We start from the raw sequence: 21020 nt of genomic DNA on the forward strand, positions 1-21020 counted from the left end.
AGCGACACTGGACAGCAGAAGGGGGGAGCTAAGTCCTTTACTGAATACAACACAAAATGCTTATTTTTTTATGTCAACCCGAAATATGTTAAATTACAGTGGCACCAGTGTGGTGTGCGCTCTAGTCTATGAGCGTGTACGCGATGACGCGTCACGCCATAGACTGGAGCGGTAGGCGCGCGCATGCGCAGCAAGCACGCAGGGGAAGGCGCGAACGGGGAAAACGGCAGTTGGTGACCGGAGCTTGAGTAGAATAGACGCTCGGCGCCCTTAGCTTATAATTACCTTGTAAAGAAGTAATAAAGCAGTTCTTCACCTACAGAGGCTCAGTGCATTCAGTGTGGGGGCAAGGAAGGAACATTACATTGGCGACGAGGCTGGTACCACGAACACTACCGAGCACAGTGGACAAGAGCAAGCACCCCAACAGCCCCACACCAGCCAGAAGGACAGAACAGCTACAAAGAAGAGCAAAGGGCGTGGCAGCAGCGAAACAGCACAAATATAAGCCAGCATACAAGCTCAAGTATTCAGGTCAGTGCTGCCCAAGGGATAAGAGTCTACAGCCAGCATCCTGGCAACCAAAGGCACCTCCCCCAAGCCAGAGGAAGGGGCGCAGACTGATAACCCCACGCAGGCTATCAGGGATAACACCCCAGGCAGTCCTAGAGGTCAGGGTGACACGGCAGGGAGTGCAGGAGCATCCGGTGTGCCCGCCCAACACAGTGCCCAGGCGGTAGACCCCAGAGGCGAGGCCAAGATGGCGAATCAAGCTTCAGCCCTGATGGCCCCCGTCCCATTCCTGCCCAGACCGGGAGAACCACAGTTAAAATGGGAGGATTGGAAGGAATACTTTCAAAATTACATTGAGGCACTTGAGGATGAAGATGATGGGGAATACACCCCGGCAAGGAAAAAGAGACTGTTACTCCACAATTTAGGCCCAGAAGGGGTGAGAGTGTTCAAAAACTTGGTGCCCAAGGACAGGGACGCAACTGAGACGGATGTCTTCAAGAATGCGCTGGAAGACTTGGACAGCCATTACCGCCCAGCGGTTTGTGTCTCCATAGACCGTTATAATTTTCAACAGAGGAAACAAGAGGCTGGCGAATCCATAGACGACTACGTGGCTGCGCTCCGACGCCTGGCCATCACGTGCCAGTATGGTGCTCTACAGGATGAGTACATAAAAGACCAGATCGTTATGCATACCACCAGCAGGGCCGTCCAAGACAAACTATGGGCGCAGAATGAAACATCACTCAAGGAGGTAGTGGCGATGGTCAAAAAGGCGGAAATGTCTAAACGCGGCGCAGATGCAGCAAAACGGGAAGGCGCACCGAGGCAGATGATTAACAAGATTGACGAGGCGTCACAATCAGGCAAACCTAAGGGGACGTATGGAGACCAGAGGAAGGATACAAAATGGACGGGGAAACAGATGGTCCGCCCCAGCACTGACAGCAAGTTTGCGTGTTACAGATGTGGCAGCACGGCGCATTCGGCTCAGGATAAACGCTGTCCCGCGTTCCGCGCCAGATGCGCGTTTTGCGGCCTGGTCGGCCATTTTGAAAAGGTGTGCCGAAAAAGGGGGAAGAAGTCCACGGTCAAGTGTGTTGAATCGGCTACCGCGGACATCAGCGAGGAAGACGACTTAGAAGATGGTGATTTGGTGCTGTGCATTGAGGACCAGGTGCTGGAGGTGATAGGGAAGCGAAGAGATAAGCCTCGCACGGATATGCTCATAGGGGGAGTGAAGGTACACGTGGCCGTCGATTCAGGATCCCCCTGGACCTTCGTACAAAGATCCATATGGGAAGAAGACTTTGCACCAGTAGTAGGGCCAGACCTAATGCCGCCGGACATCAAACCCATCTCGTATACAGAGAACGCCATTCCCATGGTGGGGTGCCGAGACTTCACATTCGAATTCAGAGGGAGGTCGGCCACATGCACCCTGTACGTGGCGGAGAAGGGCCCCTCGGTGCTGGGATGGAGAGACGCAGGGGATCTAGGAATCATACTCAACCCAGGAGGGAAAGAACAGATACTATTAACGGACGAGTGGCCCCTCACGAAAGAAGAAGACTGGAAATCAGCATACCCCAAGGTTTTTGAGGGTACAGTCGGTAAACTGGACAAATTCGTCCACAAAATGGTCCTCAAGGAGGGAGCAGTACCAGTGGTACACAAAGTCAGGAACATACCCATATCCACAAGCGGAGCGGTGCAACAGGAACTTCTGAGGCTGGAGGAGCAAGGCATCATAGAGCCGGTGGACAGTGCGGAGTGGCTATCCCCCTTGGTGGTGGTCAAGAAACCCAATGGGAAGGTTCGTCTCTGTGTGGACCTCCGAGAGCTCAACAAAAACCTCATTGTGGAGAGATTTCCCCTTCCTAGGATCGAGGAGATGCTGGCAAGTACAAAAGGTGTCACCCATTTCTCCACCATAGATCTCACGTCAGCGTACTACCAAATTGAGCTGCATCCCTTGAGTAGGAAGTACACCTCCTTCATTACGCCCTTTGGGTGCTACCAGTTCCGGAGGATGCCCTTTGGTCTGGCATCCGCAGCGGCCGTATTTCAGAAGCTGATGCATCGGTTGTTCAAGGACATCTCGGGGGTGCAGTACTTTCAGGATGACATTCTGGTGATGGGCTCCACCAAGGGAGATCACGACAGAAAGCTGCATAGAGTCCTAGGAGTGCTGCAAAGCAAAGGTTTAACTGCAGAATGGAGCAAATGTAAGATTGGGACTCACTCAGTAACATACTTAGGTCATGAAATTGGCACGCATGGTATCTCACCCAAAGAACAAAACGTGAAGGCCATCAGGAATGCCAAAGCTCCGAGCACCAAGGAGGAAGTGCGGTCATTCCTCGGAATGGCCGAGTATTATAGCAAGTTCGTGAGGCACTTTGCCACCAGAACATACAGAATGAGGCAACTTATCAGAGACAAGGCAAAGTTTGATTGGGACTCAGAAGCGCAATCAGAATTCGACACAATAAAGGATTGCATCAGCCAAGCTGTCCCACTGCAAGGGTACGTCCCCACAGGCAAGACCATAGTAACGACGGATGCAAGCGACAAGGGCTTAGGGGCGGTCTTGGCACAGGAACGGGTCGATGGATCCATTGAAACCATCAGCTTTGCTTCACGCGCGCTGTCCCCGACGGAACAAAGGTACAGCGTCTTTGAAAAAGAGATGCTGGCGGTCACGTGGGCCATGGGCAAGTTTCGGCAGTTCATTTGGGGCACAAGATTCAAGCTTCAAACCGATCACAAACCACTGATCAAAGTCTTGACGTCCTCAGGCCATGATACAGCGACTCCGAGAATTGCGAAAATGACTCTAAAACTACTTGATTACACCTATGACGTGGAGTACCTACCGGGAACGCAAAACAGGGTTGCAGATTACCTCAGCCGGGCTGCGGCGATGGAGGATGCGCCGGAGGAGGCCCCGGACAGAGAGGAGATGGTGGCCAGCATGGAGGACCATGAGACGACGATAAGCTGTCAGGAATGGGCGGCAGCCTACGAGCAGGATGAGGAGAAGGTAGAGATCAAAAGGCATCTTACGTCCGGCTGGCCAGACAAAAAGAAGCTCACGGAAGGAGTGCGGAGGTTCTACGAGATGAGAGAGGAACTGTCCCTAAGCGATTCGGGAATTTTCATTTACAGAGGAGAAAGGGTTGTGCCACCGGAAACACTGATACCCAAGTTGTTGAAACAACTGCATGAAGGACATCTGGGCATCGTAAAGACCAAAGCACGAGTCAAGCAAATGTATTGGTGGCCAGGTATGGATGTCCACATAGAAAGACAAGTGAGGGAGTGTGGGCAGTGCCAAGGAGCGGACAAAGTGCTACGACCACTCAGACCAGCCTTGGGAAAGTTTGACACCCCACAAAGCCCCTGGGAGAACGTGGCCATCGACATACTTGGGCCCGTCCTGGACAGCAGAGGTGTGAACAAATACTTATGTGTGGTGATAGATAAGTATTCCAAATGGCCTGAAGTGGACATACAAGAGTCCATGGATACGGACACGATACTGACATTTCTGACGTCTGTGTTCTTAAGAGAAGGTATACCCAAATGTATTCTCAGTGACAATGGCCCGCAATTTGTCTCGGACAAGTGGGCTCGATTTATGAGGAGGAATGGGATTGAGTCAAAACACACGGCAGTCTATCACCCGGCATGCAATGGCCAAGTGGAGCGGTTCAACCGCGTGCTGATGGGCTCTATACAGGCAGCCATCACGCAAGGAAAGGACTGGGAGACCGAAGTGATGAGTATGCTGTGGGCCTACAGGATCACCCCCACGGTGGTGGGGTACAGTCCGTTCCAAGTGCTAAGAGGACGACATCCGTTCACCCGGGACAACGTAGTGTGGAGGGAGAAGACCATCACCAGCAAGTGGTCCCCTGCGGTGGTTCAGCACAACCTGGAGAAGGCCCAGAAGATTTATGCGGCACACTACGACAAACGACGCAACACGAAAGGAACAGAGCTGGAAGAAGGAGAATGGGTCAGGGTCAAACTCCCTACCATACAAAAGAAAGGTGAAAGCAAGTATAGCCAGCCCTTACAGGTCACAGAGGTGCGAGGTAGGGCGGCTCTCCTCAGCGACGGCAAGGTGTGGTCCCAAGACCGCATGGCCAGAGTCAACAAGATAGTAGTGTGGCCCAAGTCCGAGGAGGAAGAGATACCGGTGGACTCCCAAGAAGCAAGACCTCCACTGGGGCATAACGCAGAAGACCTGCGGGATGGAGTAGGAGAGGACAGTGAAGCGGAAACTCCTAACACAGAGTCTACCGACAGAGACGGTACACCGGCCGGTGTAGTACAGAGAGGAGATCAGAGAGATGGTGAGAGATCACGAGGAGAGAGAGAGGTGGAAGAGAACATGCCGGTAAGACACACCCGCAGTGGCAGGGCAGTTACTGTGCCCTCTCGATATAGAGACTTTGAAATGAGTGGACACTAGTCATATGTACTGTCACCTCCTCGATGCCCTCCAGAGACATAGACTGGGGGACTATGGACACTCAGTTAGATTGGGGAAAATGTTATCTTGTCAATGTGAAAGGGGGGAGATATGTGGTGTGCGCTCTAGTCTATGAGCGTGTACGCGATGACGCGTCACGCCATAGACTGGAGCGGTAGGCGCGCGCATGCGCAGCAAGCACGCAGGGGAAGGCGCGAACGGGGAAAACGGCAGTTGGTGACCGGAGCTTGAGTAGAATAGACGCTCGGCGCCCTTAGCTTATAATTACCTTGTAAAGAAGTAATAAAGCAGTTCTTCACCTACAGAGGCTCAGTGCATTCAGTGTGGGGGCAAGGAAGGAACATTACAACCAGGTGATCATATAAATGACATTTTCAGTGTTGCAGTTCATGTGTGCTCTAATTTTACATGTTTTTCTGGTGCCAATGATAATTTACTTCATAGTATATCGGACTGGCCAGACTTAGCATATGCCACAGGGTTAGTGACTGATAACTCGTGGAAGGCTCCAAAGGGTGCTAGTCGAGTCTGGAATGGATCGTACCGGTTTGGTGTAGACCAACATGTTTGTTAGTGCTACCACGTTTGAGGGAAAAAAAGGATAGATCTCAGAGGTTCCCATTGCTCTTAAGAATTCTCCAATCGTTTGTTATCATTTTACTTAAATTGGTTGGAGATGTTACGCAAGTGAATTTTCAGAGGCTGGTTCAGGATACGAATCTCTCTGTTATTCCAGGCCCTCCTTTTTGCTCTGTTTTTTGTTCATCTTTGGGTACTGGGCGAGTGGCCAGTTTTGTAGATAGTGCACAAGCCTGTTGATCATATTTGTTTATATGGGAACAGTTGTGTCTAATAAGCAAAACAATGTCCAAAAAAGAGATTTTCCCTAAGAGTTCAAGCATGGTAAATATCCTAACTGGGAAGTTCATTTTTAACTGTCGCTTTGTGAAAACCGTTGATTTGAATTTTCCATTATTTACGTTTATCTCTAAGTCAAGGAATGATATATCAGTCTGACTTATAATGTGAGAACACTCTAGTAATGGATCCCTTTCATTCACCAAGTTGATGAATTGGAGACCCAAAGAAGTCTCTTCTTTCCAAATAATGAGCACATCATTGATATTAAGCGAGGGCCGAAAATCCGTTCCGCTCGCGGATTTTGCGGATTTTCGGGAAATCCGCAATCCGCGAGATTTGCGGATTTCCCGCAAAATCCGCAAATTCGCACGCAGCGGATTTTTTTGGCGGCGCGCGGCGTTGGTGATACAATTTTTGCGGCGCGCGGCGTTTATCATCGTTTGCCGAGTTGTTTTTTTCGATAGTTTGCGAGTGCTGCGCCATTTTGGATCTTGCTGTGTGATCCCGCGGGAATTGGCGAGCGCGATTACGTCATCGCGGCTTGCCAGCGATAGCTTGTCAACGCGAGTACGGCGAGATCACGTCTCGCGGTACTTCGCAATTGCGAGATTTGAGATGCGGCGAGCGAAAATATAAATTTGCAATTCTGCGCAAGAAATCCACCAGCAAGCAGCATAAACCTTCTAGAAATGATGATTTTTATGTGAATAACTCCTTAGTTTGACATTTGCCTGCACTTTTTTAGCGAGGAGTCCATTTTGGGGAGGGGGGCAGGGGGGTGGGAGGAAGGAAGTGCCCCATAGTCTTCAACTTCCTGTTCCTGTTCAGCAGGCTCCTCCCAGTGCTTTGTCCATCTCCTGGTCACTTTTCATTTGGATGTGGACCTGGAAGGATTACTTTTTGTGGATGCTGCTGGATCTTTGGATTTGAGGCCTTTTTGACTTTCTTTGGATCACTGTTGGATTAGAAATTTTACAAGTAAGTTTGTTTGGGGCATTACAGTTGCTGCAACTAAAATTTTGGGATTTTCGATTTTTGGGCTGTTTTGGGGCCTTTTGCCCAGTGGTGGGTGAACTGATTCTTTCTGTGGGTTGTCTTGAACTTATATATACTAACAGGAGGGGGGAGAGAGAGAGAGTCAGTGGATTCAGTCTCCCGAGTCATATACATAAACAAAGTGGAATCCACTTAGGTGATAGTGATCCCTAAAGTGATGGGGAACACACAGTGTTGTATAAATGCCCCTCACACACCAACAGGCCCCTTGGTGTCATGCTTCATCATCGGGGCCTTCGCACCCCTCTACGGGATGCGGCGTGCTACGACTCGCGAATACGCAGGAGCACTTGACGTGAACTATGTGTGGGGGTGTGTGTTTTATATAAGAATGTGAGTGGGGTGAGGTGAAAAAGTGAGTGGTTAAAAAATACCTGGCACGTGGGAAGAAAAAAACTTTATTAAATCCCCGGCTGGTATTAGTAAAATTAAAAGTGCAGAGCGTGGTTATAAAAAGATACGGATTATGGTATCAAACCACTGTATTAAAAGTCAACATGTTTCGGAGGTCAAAGCCCCCTTCTTCAGGACAAGGGTGTATGCACTTACCCTCCCCTTACTCACATGTAAAATGTAAAAGTGAAAAAATTAAAATTACCACAATGTGTAATGTTCCTCACAATGTTATATATAAGAGTGAGTGTCGTTGCGCCCAGTTGGCGTAATAACTTAAATTTCACAATTAGAGAACTTCATGAGCCTTTAACGTGTATTGGGGAATCCTTCCTAATCAGAAGCGGTTACAGCAACAGCAAATCGCCTGCCATCCCTCAACGCGGCTCCGATGAAGTCGGAAACATGTTGACTTTTAATACAGTGGTTTGATACCATAATCCGTATCTTTTTATAACCACGCTCTGCACTTTTAATTTTACTAATACCAGCCGGGGATTTAATAAAGTTTTTTTCTTCCCACGTGCCAGGTATTTTTTAACCACTCACTTTTTCACCTCACCCCACTCACATTCTTATATAAAACACACACCCCCACACATAGTTCACGTCAAGTGCTCCTGCGTATTCGCGAGTCGTAGCACGCCGCATCCCGTAGAGGGGTGCGAAGGCCCCGATGATGAAGCATGACACCAAGGGGCCTGTTGGTGTGTGAGGGGCATTTATACAACACTGTGTGTTCCCCATCACTTTAGGGATCACTATCACCTAAGTGGATTCCACTTTGTCTTGAACTTAAACATCATGGAGGCCATAGATGAATTGGGATTGTGCTGATTTTTCTGTGTTTTTCGATTATTTTTGTTGTTGTAAAATTTTGTGTTTTTCGATTTTTGACCTGTTGTTGGGGCCTTGACCAGGGGTAGTGAGTGGTGCATGGGCCTAGTCTTTCTGTGGGCTGTCTTGAATTTAAACATCATGGAGGCCATGGATGGAATGGGATTGTGCTGATTTTGCAGTGTTTTTCGATTTTTGGGCCTGTACTTGTGGCCTTTTCACCAGGGGTATTTGAGTCTAGCATGGGCCTAGTCTTTCTGTGGGCTGTCTTGAATTTAAACATCATGGAGGCCATGGATGGAATGGGATTGTGCTGATTTTGCAGTGTTTTTCGATTTTTGGGGGTGTTCATGGGGAGGGACATGCCATGTGGCTGGTGGCCATTTTGAGTGCAGCTACAGGCACTGGCCATGTGCTGGCAGGCAAGTGGCCATTTTGAATGCAGGCTTTGTTGTTAGGCCTCCAACCATTTTGCCTACTTTTCAACCTTTATTTATGCCCAGGGGTAGTGAGTCTTGCATGGGCCTAGTATTTCTGTGGGTTGTCTTGAATTTAAACATTATGGAGGCCATGGATTGAATGGGATTGTGCTGATTTTGCAGTGTTTTTCGATTTTTGGGCCTGTACTTGTGGCCTTTTCACCAGGGGTATTTGAGTCTAGCATGGGCCTAGTCTTTCTGTGGGCTGTCTTGAATTTAAACATCATGGAGGCCATGGATGGAATGGGATTGTGCTGATTTTGCAGTGTTTTTCGATTTTTGGGCCTGTACTTGTGGCCTTTTCACCAGGGGTATTTGAGTCTAGCATGGGCCTAGTCTTTCTGTGGGCTGTCTTGAATTTAAACATCATGGAGGCCATGGATGGAATGGGATTGTGCTGATTTTGCAGTGTTTTTCGATTTTTGGGCCTGTACTTGTGGCCTTTTCACCAGGGGTATTTGAGTCTAGCATGGGCCTAGTCTTTCTGTGGGCTGTCTTGAATTTAAACATCATGGAGGCCATGGATTGAATGGGATTGTGCTGATTTTGCAGTGTTTTTCGATTTTTGGGTGTGTTCATGGGGAGGGACATGCCATGTGGCTGGTGGCCATTTTGAGTGCAGCTACAGGCACTGGCCATGTGCTGGCAGGCAAGTGGCCATTTTGAATGCAGGCTTTGTTGTTAGGCCTCCAACCATTTTGCCTACTTTTCAACCTTTATTTATGCCCAGGGGTAGTGAGTCTTGCATGGGCCTAGTATTTCTGTGGGTTGTCTTGAATTTAAACATCATGGAGGCCATGGATTGAATGGGATTGTGCTGATTTTGCAGTGTTTTTCGATTTTTGGGCCTGTACTTGTGGCCTTTTCACCAGGGGTATTTGAGTCTAGCATGGGCCTGGTTTTTCTGTGGGCTGTCTTGAATTTAAACATCATGGAGGCCATGGATGGAATGGGATTGTGCTGATTTTGCAGTGTTTTTCGATTTTTGGGCCTGTACTTGTGGCCTTTTCACCAGGGGTATTTGAGTCTAGCATGGGCCTAGTCTTTCTGTGGGCTGTCTTGAATTTAAACATCATGGAGGCCATGGATGGAATGGGATTGTGCTGATTTTGCAGTGTTTTTCGATTTTTGGGGGTGTTCATGGGGAGGGACATGCCATGTGGCTGGTGGCCATTTTGAGTGCAGCTACAGGCACTGGCCATGTGCTGGCAGGCAAGTGGCCATTTTGAATGCAGGCTTTGTTGTTAGGCCTCCAACCATTTTGCCTACTTTTCAACCTTTATTTATGCCCAGGGGTAGTGAGTCTTGCATGGGCCTAGTATTTCTGTGGGTTGTCTTGAATTTAAACATCATGGAGGCCATGGATTGAATGGGATTGTGGTGATTTTGCAGTGTTTTTCGATTTTTGGGCCTGTACTTGTGGCCTTTTCACCAGGGGTATTTGAGTCTAGCATGGGCCTAGTCTTTCTGTGGGCTGTCTTGAATTTAAACATCATGGAGGCCATGGATGGAATGGGATTGTGCTGATTTTGCAGTGTTTTTCGATTTTTGGGCCTGTACTTGTGGCCTTTTCACCAGGGGTATTTGAGTCTAGCATGGGCCTAGTCTTTCTGTGGGCTGTCTTGAATTTAAACATCATGGAGGCCATGGATGGAATGGGATTGTGCTGATTTTGCAGTGTTTTTCGATTTTTGGGCCTGTACTTGTGGCCTTTTCACCAGGGGTATTTGAGTCTAGCATGGGCCTAGTCTTTCTGTGGGCTGTCTTGAATTTAAACATCATGGAGGCCATGGATGGAATGGGATTGTGCTGATTTTGCAGTGTTTTTCGATTTTTGGGCCTGTACTTGTGGCCTTTTCACCAGGGGTATTTGAGTCTAGCATGGGCCTAGTCTTTCTGTGGGCTGTCTTGAATTTAAACATCATGGAGGCCATGGATGGAATGGGATTGTGCTGATTTTGCAGTGTTTTTCGATTTTTGGGCCTGTACTTGTGGCCTTTTCACCAGGGGTATTTGAGTCTAGCATGGGCCTAGTCTTTCTGTGGGCTGTCTTGAATTTAAACATCATGGAGGCCATGGATGGAATGGGATTGTGCTGATTTTGCAGTGTTTTTCGATTTTTGGGCCTGTACTTGTGGCCTTTTCACCAGGGGTATTTGAGTCTAGCATGGGCCTAGTCTTTCTGTGGGCTGTCTTGAATTTAAACATCATGGAGGCCATGGATTGAATGGGATTGTGCTGATTTTGCAGTGTTTTTCGATTTTTGGGTGTGTTCATGGGGAGGGACATGCCATGTGGCTGGTGGCCATTTTGAGTGCAGCTACAGGCACTGGCCATGTGCTGGCAGGCAAGTGGCCATTTTGAATGCAGGCTTTGTTGTTAGGCCTCCAACCATTTTGCCTACTTTTCAACCTTTATTTATGCCCAGGGGTACTAGTGAGTCTTGCATGGGCCTAGTCTTTCTGTGGGTTGTCTTGAATTTAAACATTATGGAGGGCATGGATGGATTGGGATTGTGCTGATTTTGCAGTGTTTTTCGATTTTTTTTTGTGCTCTATAACTGAACTGATGTTCCTCTGTCTTCCATTTTTTTTAGGTGCACAAGACTCAAGAGAACCACCAGTGCCAGGAAGAAGTCCTGCAGCGGTGTGTGTGTGCAGCATAACGTCACGCGACGTCACGTCTGGCCTCAGACAACTCTACAATTCGTGCAACTGCGGCCTGCTCTCTGACCTGCTCTGAAGAAGATGGCCCCGCCCCCAAAGAAAGTTCTCCCTAGCTCCTCTAGCAAGAAAGTTGCTAGTAAGGAGCAGAAGAAGCAAGGTACCAAGGAGGCTGGTGTGCCACCCGCCACGTTTTTTGGGAGCAAAAAAAAAGTACGCCTGCTGCAGCAGGTTCTGCTGGGGACCAAGCTGGGAGCAGCACCCCTGCTCCATTGGGTTCAGTGCCTCCACCACCACGCCAACTTAAGTCAAAGCCCTTGAGTGCTTCAGAGGCAGTCAGTGTACTTCTCCAATCACCATCGACCAGTGATGTTGGCTCATCGCAAGAAAGTAGCAGCAATGTCCCTGAATCAACACAGCCGCAACAACAACACCATGTGCAAGTACACGCCCAAGTACATGTGGAAGGAGAGGCAGCAAAAGGAGATGCGCAAGCAAAGGTGCATGGAGGTTCACAAGTGCCCACAATAGTTGTTCCTCCCGAAGTAGGGGCACATCAGGAAATCGACAATGAAGCCGAGGTATCATTGGAAGCCACTCCTCCTGATGATCATTCATTGTCTTCCACATCCCTAGCAAGGAAAAGATCAAGGGGGGTGTCTACATCTTCTTCAAGCCCACCTCCTTCTGATGATAACGATCCAGCTTGGGAACCACAACTGCGGTCTGACAGTGAGGCACACCATGATCTGACACCGGAACCTAAGCGTAAAAGGAAGGTCGTCCAAAAACTCAAACCTATGGAGTGTGATGAGGCTCAACAAGAAGTGACAGATACTGCTGGTGATGAAGCCTCTCACGATGACGACGAGCCAGTCATCACAAAGGTCACTGCAGCCCCACCGGGCATGCAGCAAAGAGACATTTTGACCCTATCCCGAGAAGCTGCTGAGCGTGATGATGATGTCGGCGAGGAGGCAATGGAAATGGAATTATTAGATTTGGAGTTAAGTAGTACACCAAAACCTACCGCTTCCATATTTCTTCGCAAGAAGGTACCCACCTCGTCCTCGACCTCAATTCGTGGTGGTGAAAGTGCAAAACGTACTGAAGTTCGGCAATCCACATCCTCCACTTCATCTGTCATTAGCAGCAGGACCACCACCACCAGTATCGCCGCCTCCTCCGGCCCCCGAAGACATTTCAAGTCTCCAGTTTGGGACTTCTTTAGTGTTTGCCCAAAAAAGGAAAACGTAGCCATTTGTAGCCTTTGTAAGCTTCGATTTAGTCGTGGTAAGCTTGGTTCTAACTATGGTACCGGAGGCCAGAGAGGTCATCTTGAGAGAAGGCACGCTGTCGAATGGTTTCCGCACCTAGAGGCGGTCAAGAAAGCCGGAATTGCACGTAATGAAAACGTTGATTTGTCATCTGCTGATGACGAGGAGGTAGAAGAAGACGATTCAAACACTTCACTTACACCCAGTTCCCATGTCAGCAGCACACCCCATGGGAGCCACACTAAGAGTGTGGGAGAGAGTGAGACATCAATGCGGAAAAGTTCATCAGCGAGCGTAACTGGGTCGAAGAGATCATCATCATCCCGTAAATCATTGGTCCAGGGCAACATTAAAAAGATGTTGTTTACAGAAGCGCAATATGAACGCAACCACCCAATGACCCGTCTGTATAACACTAAGCTGGCTAAAATGCTAGCTCTGGACCTTCTCCCTTTTTCTTTTGTAGAAGGGGTTGGTTTTCTAGAATTAGTGACAGCGCTCTGTCCTAAATGGAAGGTTCCTAGCCGGTTCTATTTTGCCCGAGTTGCGGTTCCAGCACTACATGAAGATGTTCTGAAGGTGATTGGGGCAGCTTTGCAGAAGAGTGCTGTTCACACTATACATCTGACAACAGACATGTGGACCAGTGGCGCAGGCGCTGATTACATGTGCATCACTGCACACTGGGTCTCTTTTTCAGGGGCTAAAGCAAAGCTAAACTCAGGTGTTGACACTAACATTGTTTTTAAAGGTGCTCGGAAACATGCAACACTAGCCATGTTTGGTTTGGAGAAACGTCACACAGCAGAAAACATTTTGGATGTCTTTAACACAAAGGTCCTTAACTGTCTGTCCCCACTAAAACGCAAGGTTGGTTATGTTTCCACGGACAATGGCTCCAATATAGTTAAGGCCATGAGGGACGGTTACTATTTCAGAGTGCCGTGTTTGGCGCACTGTATAAACCTGGTTGTCCAAAAATTCTTGGGTAATAAACGCAGTGCAGCGTACAGACAGTGTATTGGAGAACTGCCGAAAAATTTGCAAGCATTTCAGGCATTCTTTTAAGGCCCGCAAGCAGCTGAGGAGCATGCTATATCAATGTCAAATGCCAGTGAAAGCACTCATCCAGGAGGTGGTAACACGTTGGAACTCAACCTTCTACATGCTTGAGCGTCTGTATGAGCAGTATACGCAACTCGATCAATATTTCTTGAAAGAGGGTATAGAGGAGCTGAGGATGGGTGGGCCGCAATGGAACATAGTTGAAAGCCTAACACGCATGCTTCGTCCTTTTGAGGTCTTCACGCGTGCAGTCAGCAAGGAGGACTCTAATTTGGGAAAAGCTATCCCATTGTTGTACATGCTGGAGGACCAACTGAAGGAGGTGTGTTCTGTGTTTGGAAAAGATGACAAAAAGAAAGACTCTTTGCTTCTGGCTGAGCAATTATTAGAGCTCCTACAAGGTGATGAACGTCTTAAAAAGATCCACTCAGAACAGCATTACATTTGTGCTACTATTCTGGATCCACGCTACAAAAAGGCGCTGGCAGGCAGAGCATTCTTTCCTTTTGGTGATGAAGATGTTACAAAGTATAAACGTTGGCTAGCCTTGTCAGCCAAGAAGTTTGAAACAGAACGGCTGGAAATTGAAGGAAATGGCAGTACATCAGCAGGCCATCCCCAGTCAAAACAATCCACTTCTGCACCTGTGGCTGTGGCACAAGTGACCTCTCAGCCGTTAAAGACACCGGCAACCGGATCATCTGCACGAAAGACAACAGAAACATTGGAGGCTGAAGAGGATTGGCTAGCTCTGCGTGGGTTTGGTTCTCAAAAGGTCAGAGGCACAGCAAGAGCTACGCAAAGTGGAGGAACCTTGGAGGAGGACCTTGAGTCGATGGTGAAGGACTATCTGAATGACTCCACAGAGGTCTATGTTAATTCTGACCCATTGGCGTATTGGCATGGGAAAAAAGAATTGTGGCCACAGCTCACCAACCTGGCTTTAAACTACTTGTCTTGCCCACTCGCAAGTGTGTCTTCTGAACGGGTTTTCAGTGCGGCTGGTGGGATTGTAACTCCCAAACGGAGCCGCCTCTCGCCCAAAAATGTGGAGAGGTTAACAATGATCAAGATGAATCAGCACCTCATACCACCAGATATAAGAGTACGAGAGAGCGTGCCGGATGAAGAGGAGGTGGCCAGCACCATAGATGAGGGAATTTCTACTCTGTCAGGTGGCACTGACCTCACCCTGGCTGAATTCGCAGAGTATGATGACGAAGCCTTATTCTTATTCCTGGACCGTGATACCGACTTCGAGCCCTGAAAATGAGACAACGAATCAATAACTTTCTTTTTCATCCTTATTCACTTTTATTCCTGTGTGTCTGTCTTTCTTTGTTGTGCACAGTTAATATAATTCAAACTTTAATCAGATAATCACAAAAACAAGCCCATCAGCAGAACTGTCTTCACTTGTTTGCTAATTTATTTGAAGGTGCCGCAGTCTGCATTCCTCAGGTTCACAAGTTCAGAAGAACATGCTCCTCTATCCTCCTCCTCCAGACTCCTATTTCCATCAAAGCAGAGGGCTGGTTTACGCCCAATGAAGAAAGACTCAGCACTTGTGGGGGTGTTGTTCTACCTCTTTGCAGGTGAGTTGACGGGTCTGGGGCCATTGCTGGGAAGCACTAAAAGTGGTTTGTGCCAAATCCGAGGCGGAAAATTTTTTGTGTTTTTGATGACTTGCTTGCCTTTGAGGTGCTCTTAGGGGGGGTTCCGTCTGTTTGTGGGTGCGTTTCGTGGTCTGAGAGCATTGCTGGGACACTCTAATCTTGATTGCATTTGCTTTTCAGGAAATCCGTCGTGCCAACCCCGACTTATGGCCTAGCTACGCAGCGCGTTTGGACCGAAGGCCCAGAAATGTTGCAAGTATGAGATTTTGCTTTTGGCCTGTTTGGGGGTGTTATGCTTCTTGGCGGGTGGGTTGACGGGTCTTGGGGCATTCCTGGGAAGGTCTAATACCGGGTAGAAGTGGTTGGGACAAAATCCAGGCCGATTTTTTTTTTGGCTATTTCTGACATTTTGCTCTATGTAGCGTTTTCGGGGGCCTGTTTGGGGGGCTTCCTGGTGTTTGCGGGTGAGTTTCGTGGTCTGGGAGCACTGCTGGGACACTCTAATCTTGATTGCATTTGCTTTTCAGGAAATCCGTCGTGCCAACCCCGACTTATGGCCTAGCTACGCAGCGCGTTTGGACCGAAGGCCCAGAAATGTTGCAAGTATGAGATTTTGCTTTTGGCCTGTTTGGGGGTGTTATGCTTCTTGGCGGGTGGGTTGACGGGTCTTGGGGCATTCCTGGGAAGGTCTAATACCGGGTAGAAGTGGTTGGGACAAAATCCAGGCCGATTTTTTTTTGGGCTATTTCTGACATTTTGCTCTATGTAGCGTTTTCGGGGGCCTGTTTGGGGGGCTTCCTGGTGTTTGCGGGTGAGTTTCGTGGTCTGGGAGCACTGCTGGGACACTCTAATCTTGATTGCATTTGCTTTTCAGGAAATCCGTCGTGCCAACCCCGACTTATGGCCTAGCTACGCAGCGCGTTTGGACCGAAGGCCCAGAAATGTTGCAAGTATGAGATTTTGCTTTTGGCCTGTTTGGGGGTGTTATGCTTCTTGGCGGGTGGGTTGACGGGTCTTGGGGCATTCCTGGGAAGGTCTAATACCGGGTAGAAGTGGTTGGGACAAAATCCAGGCCGATTTTTTTTTTGGCTATTTCTGACATTTTGCTCTATGTAGCGTTTTCGGGGGCCTGTTTGGGGGGCTTCCTGGTGTTTGCGGGTGAGTTTCGTGGTCTGGGAGCACTGCTGGGACACTCTAATTATGATTGCATTTGCTTTTCAGGAAATCCGTCGTGCCAACCCCGACTTATGGCCTAGCTACGCAGCGCGTTTGGACCGAAGGCCCAGAAATATTGCAAGTATGAGATTTTGCTTTTGGCCTGTTTGGGGGTGTTACGCTTCTTGGCGGGTGGGTTGCCGGGTCTTGGGGCATTCCTGGGAAGGTCTAATACCAGGTAGAAGTGGTTGGGACAAAATCCGCGCGGAAAAGCCTTTAGTTTTGGCACTTTTTGTAACTTAGGGTTCGTTAGGGTTAGCCCTAGCAGCAGGATTGCATGTGTTTCGGGGTGTTCTAGATTTTTCAAACTGAGTTCTGGGGTCTTAGAGCACTCGTGAGAATGTGTAATTTTGGTTGCAAGTCATTTGAAGAAAATCCATGGTGGGAAAGGGGGGATTTGGCATAGTTAAAGAAAGCCTTTGCCACTATTCTTAACTTAGGGTTCGTTAGGGTTAGCAGTATTTCTATTGCATGTGTTTGAGTGGGGGGGATTTCGAGTCTTGGAGCGATGCTGGCTATGGCTACTTTTGCTTGGTTGCTTGCAAGTGGTTTGAATGCAATCCACGGTGGGTAATGGGTAATTAGGGTACTTCGGCCTACTTTTACTTTCAAAGTAAGTTTTGTCACCAGTTTTCTGCTAGGCCTCGTTTTTTGAGATTTGATTGGGGGTCTTCTACATTTTTGCGACTGGCTTTAGTAAGGGTCTGGGTGGGAGCACTGCTAGGAAGATCTAATTTTGTTCTAAAACACAGTTTACAGTACACCTAGCTTGAGGGGCAAGATCCGCTACATTAATTTGCCCATACTTATTTATCCTTCAAAAGGTGACTCAGAGTACGCACTTTCAAAAACATTGTACTGTCTACTAGGAAAAACAAATTGTGACTTTTTGCACTCCACAGCCTACATACCTTATATTTATTTATCAGTGGTGTTGTAATATTATATCACTTCCTGTTTTTCGTTGAATAATTACAGGCCGGGTTTCAGTCTCTGCAATGGGGAAAAAAGGATGGAGTCAGGCTTCACAGTAGCGAGCCACAATTCAGCATCAGGCAGGCAGTGGACAGGGTGTCTTCTGGTGACCAACATCGATGGACGAAGCGTCGGCTGCAATGGAGGAGTGCCGCTAATAGGAGGATTTTTTTTCTGCGGGCAACTTACTTACCACTTCCAACAGGACCACTACAACCACATAGATACAGTATCCCTTGCCTTTTTCTCTGACTGTGACTGCATTTCTTGCCTCTCTCTCGGTTTCTACATTGATCCCTTAACACATCACTTAGTCCACTCCACTATCACATCTGCACCACACATAGTCATTTGTAAGTGCTCCTACGTAATTCGCAAGTCGCAGCACGCCCCAGCCCGTAGAGGACTGGGATGGCCCCAATGATGAAGCATGTCACCAAGGGGCAACCCTGGTGAGTGAGGGGACACCTAGAAAAAAAGCAATTTCTCCTTTTCTATCTACTATACCTTCTGTCAGGTTACGCAGCCCCTAAGCGCCTACCGTACTATGAAACTACATTTCCCATGAGTAGGCGGGAGACTTGCAGACTATTTAGTGAGACTATATGAGAGTACCCTTGTATGTTAGGACAGCACTTCACTGATGCCTGTCTTGTCTTCTGTTACAGGTATCCTTTCCCTGCTGACCCTACCTTTACCCATCCCACATTTTTTATTTTAGTTTGTTATTTTTCTCCCCCGCCTAATGCCTCGAACACCCTGTGTTTACACTTCTGGGTGTTGGTGACATTTGGAGGTGGAACCATATTTGCATCGACTGGATCACGGGGAGTAAACCTGACACCTTCCAGACCAACCCCATTGAGTGTTGTTGTGAATGGATTTATAGTGACCAGCAAGGCTCTCGGGTATCTGGCTACAGAGACCTTATGTTGAATATAGTTATCAATATTTCCACCCACGCCCTGTACTGTCGCATTCTTTCTTCCACAGTTGTCGAAAGTACTACTTACTTTTAACTGACATGCATGCAGTAGTGTATGCACTTTCAAAGATTGATGGATAGGTTTGTACCCAAAGATTTGTTTATGTTCACAATTGTTCGTCCATGCTGTGCTACTTTTTCTTGTCTCCCAAAACCTTTCCCAAAAACCCCCGTACCCATCCATTTTTCAAACCCTAACCCTCTTCCCCCGGGCTGTGTGGTTTTGATTGATGTGTGACTAAATTACAGCAATAAATCCACACACTTGCTGGGGAGGATAAGGTGATAGCAACAGGCTGGTGAAGAAATCCGAGGATATATTCTTACTCTGCTTGACAAAGACCCATGGCTAATGTCAAAGAACTTCAACCGAATTAGTTATACTTTAACATTTGTTAGGCTACAACGTGGCACTGTTCTAGTGTACTTCTGTCACCTGCTATATTCTGTATTGTACCTTTGTATTGCTCAGGAGGACAAACCAGATTTCATTTTCTTTTTTTTCATAGGCAAGCAACTGCCACTGTGTCACACCACTAGTACCACCGCTATGAGGAAATTTTATCCGCCCAGGATTGCCAACCTTATTTGCTGTTTCCCGTGGAGCCAGCCCTGGGCCTAGCCCTACTTGCAAACAGAAATTACAGGTAAGATAGGCGTTTGGTTGGAGGTAGTATAATGGAGTATTAGGAGAGACGAGAGATTTGATTGACGGTAGTACTACTAAAGTCCTAGGACTATTCAGGAAAACAAACTTACTGTTATGTTAAACCCCCACCCACCAGACTCAAAAGCAGTAAAAAACAGGTATGGTCAGATAAAGTTTCAAAAAGTATATCTTTATAGCCCTAACAAAAGAATCTCCCGCAAGACCCTCCCTAACCCCAACGATTGTCCTTCAAAAGTCCCCAAAAATCACAACTCCCAATTCCCACCCCCCAAAAGTCTCTAAAAAAGGGGCAAGGGACACTATGGCAGGGTGCTGTTGGAATTAGCAGCCAGGGCATCATGCTCCTTGCGGAGGGTGGCAAGTTCGAAGCGGAGGCCCTCCACCACGTTCTTATAATTATGGACCTCCTGCTCCAGGTAGGACAGTCTGAGGGATAAGCGGCGCCGGTGTGCCTTGCAAATCCTGTGAGGGGCAGCTGCTTTCTTTGCTGCTGGGCGGTGGTGTTTGGCTTTGGTAGCCCGGCTCCGTACCGCTGGAGCACTGCGCTGGCTGGCAGCCCGCACGGAGGAGGATGCAGCTGTCCCAGTGGACGTTGTTGTTGTTCCAGACTGTGTCTCCTCCTCCTCCAGGGCCACCAGCCGCCGATATTCAGCAACAGTGGCATCCAGCCTCCGTTGCCGGGCCATTTGAGCCAGCTCCTTCCTCCTTGATGGTGTCTTGGATTTGGAAGGAGCAACTACATGAAAAAAGAAAGACATAGTCTGTAACCAATGCTCCTTAAGATTAACACAAAATGATTGAGCAGAAAGTTGTCACAGTACAAGTAGCAAATTGAAAGCACAGTGCATAACTATTGAGGACAGTATCTATGTAACCTCCGACTTCTTCATCCTTGCTCTAACATTAGTGGGAGTTTAAGGAACAAATTCTACGAGCACTATGGACTTCTATTACAGTCGACTATGACAGTACACCACTCTTATTCTTCTTCTTCTCTCTTGTTTAGGAAAATTGGTACGTTATCTTATGCAAGCCGGCATAATGCCAGCGCAGTGAACTTGCACCCGAGAAAAACAGACGCACACCATGGTGAGTGAGACAGACTTGCGTTACTGTACCGGTCCAGTACATGCAGGTGGTGAAGCTCTTACTTTTCTATTACGGGTGACACTGAGAATATTCTGTTAAAAGGGCTACTGCTTAATTAATTTAGCTTTCACCCTACAGTGCAAATGAGTATTAGAAAAGGAAAATGAAGAAGCTAAATTATCTGATTATCTATCACTTCACATGGGATGTATTTGATGACATATGGGATGACTTTAGGTGCTTTGCTTATTATTGAGTGAACAGTGATACCCCCACACATGAATGACGTACTACTACTAAACTAAAGTTATTAAGGGAGGTAGGGAGTGTCCACCGTAATAACTGGATATATGCTGTGCTTGCAGTTGCAATACAAACTACTGCTACTATTCATGGTAGTCTTTGGACAAAGTTACAACTTCTTTTCCTTGCCTTTCCTACACTGGAACGGACGTGCGGGTGCGGTGTTACATGCTCTTCAAAGTAACACTTAGTTCATCCAGTGACCGTCTACTCTCTCTAGATTCACATATGCTATCTAAGAGTCAGATAGTACCATGAATGATCCAGGCATCCATCCATTCAAAGTATATTGCACACATACAGTTTCTGTCTCACCCACCCAGGCTGTTCTCCTTCCACCCATCCTTGCTTCATCATTCACCCAGCCATGCACCATACCATTTTCTTACCTTCCCAGCCACCTCGGGGACCAAGCAAACACATATCATTCTTCTTTGCCAGTCATCATTACATTTCTCGTGCTTCCACACTTACTTACACCCTTCTTTCGCTTTTCGTTCATCCCATCCATCAAGT

The 21020-nt window shown here is 47.8% G+C and overlaps 1 protein-coding gene across 4 annotated transcripts in view; it reads right to left on the reverse strand.

Annotated features, from left to right (window-relative positions):
- Positions 1-21020, reverse strand: part of LOC147707961 (amine sulfotransferase-like) — a 571190-nt gene that overhangs the window by 378654 nt on the left and 171516 nt on the right. The window lies entirely within an intron of this gene.

The sequence above is a fragment of the Lissotriton vulgaris genome, chromosome 6, assembly GCF_964263255.1.
Source record: "Lissotriton vulgaris chromosome 6, aLisVul1.2, whole genome shotgun sequence".
In the NCBI taxonomy this organism is placed as follows: domain Eukaryota; kingdom Metazoa; phylum Chordata; class Amphibia; order Caudata; family Salamandridae; genus Lissotriton; species Lissotriton vulgaris.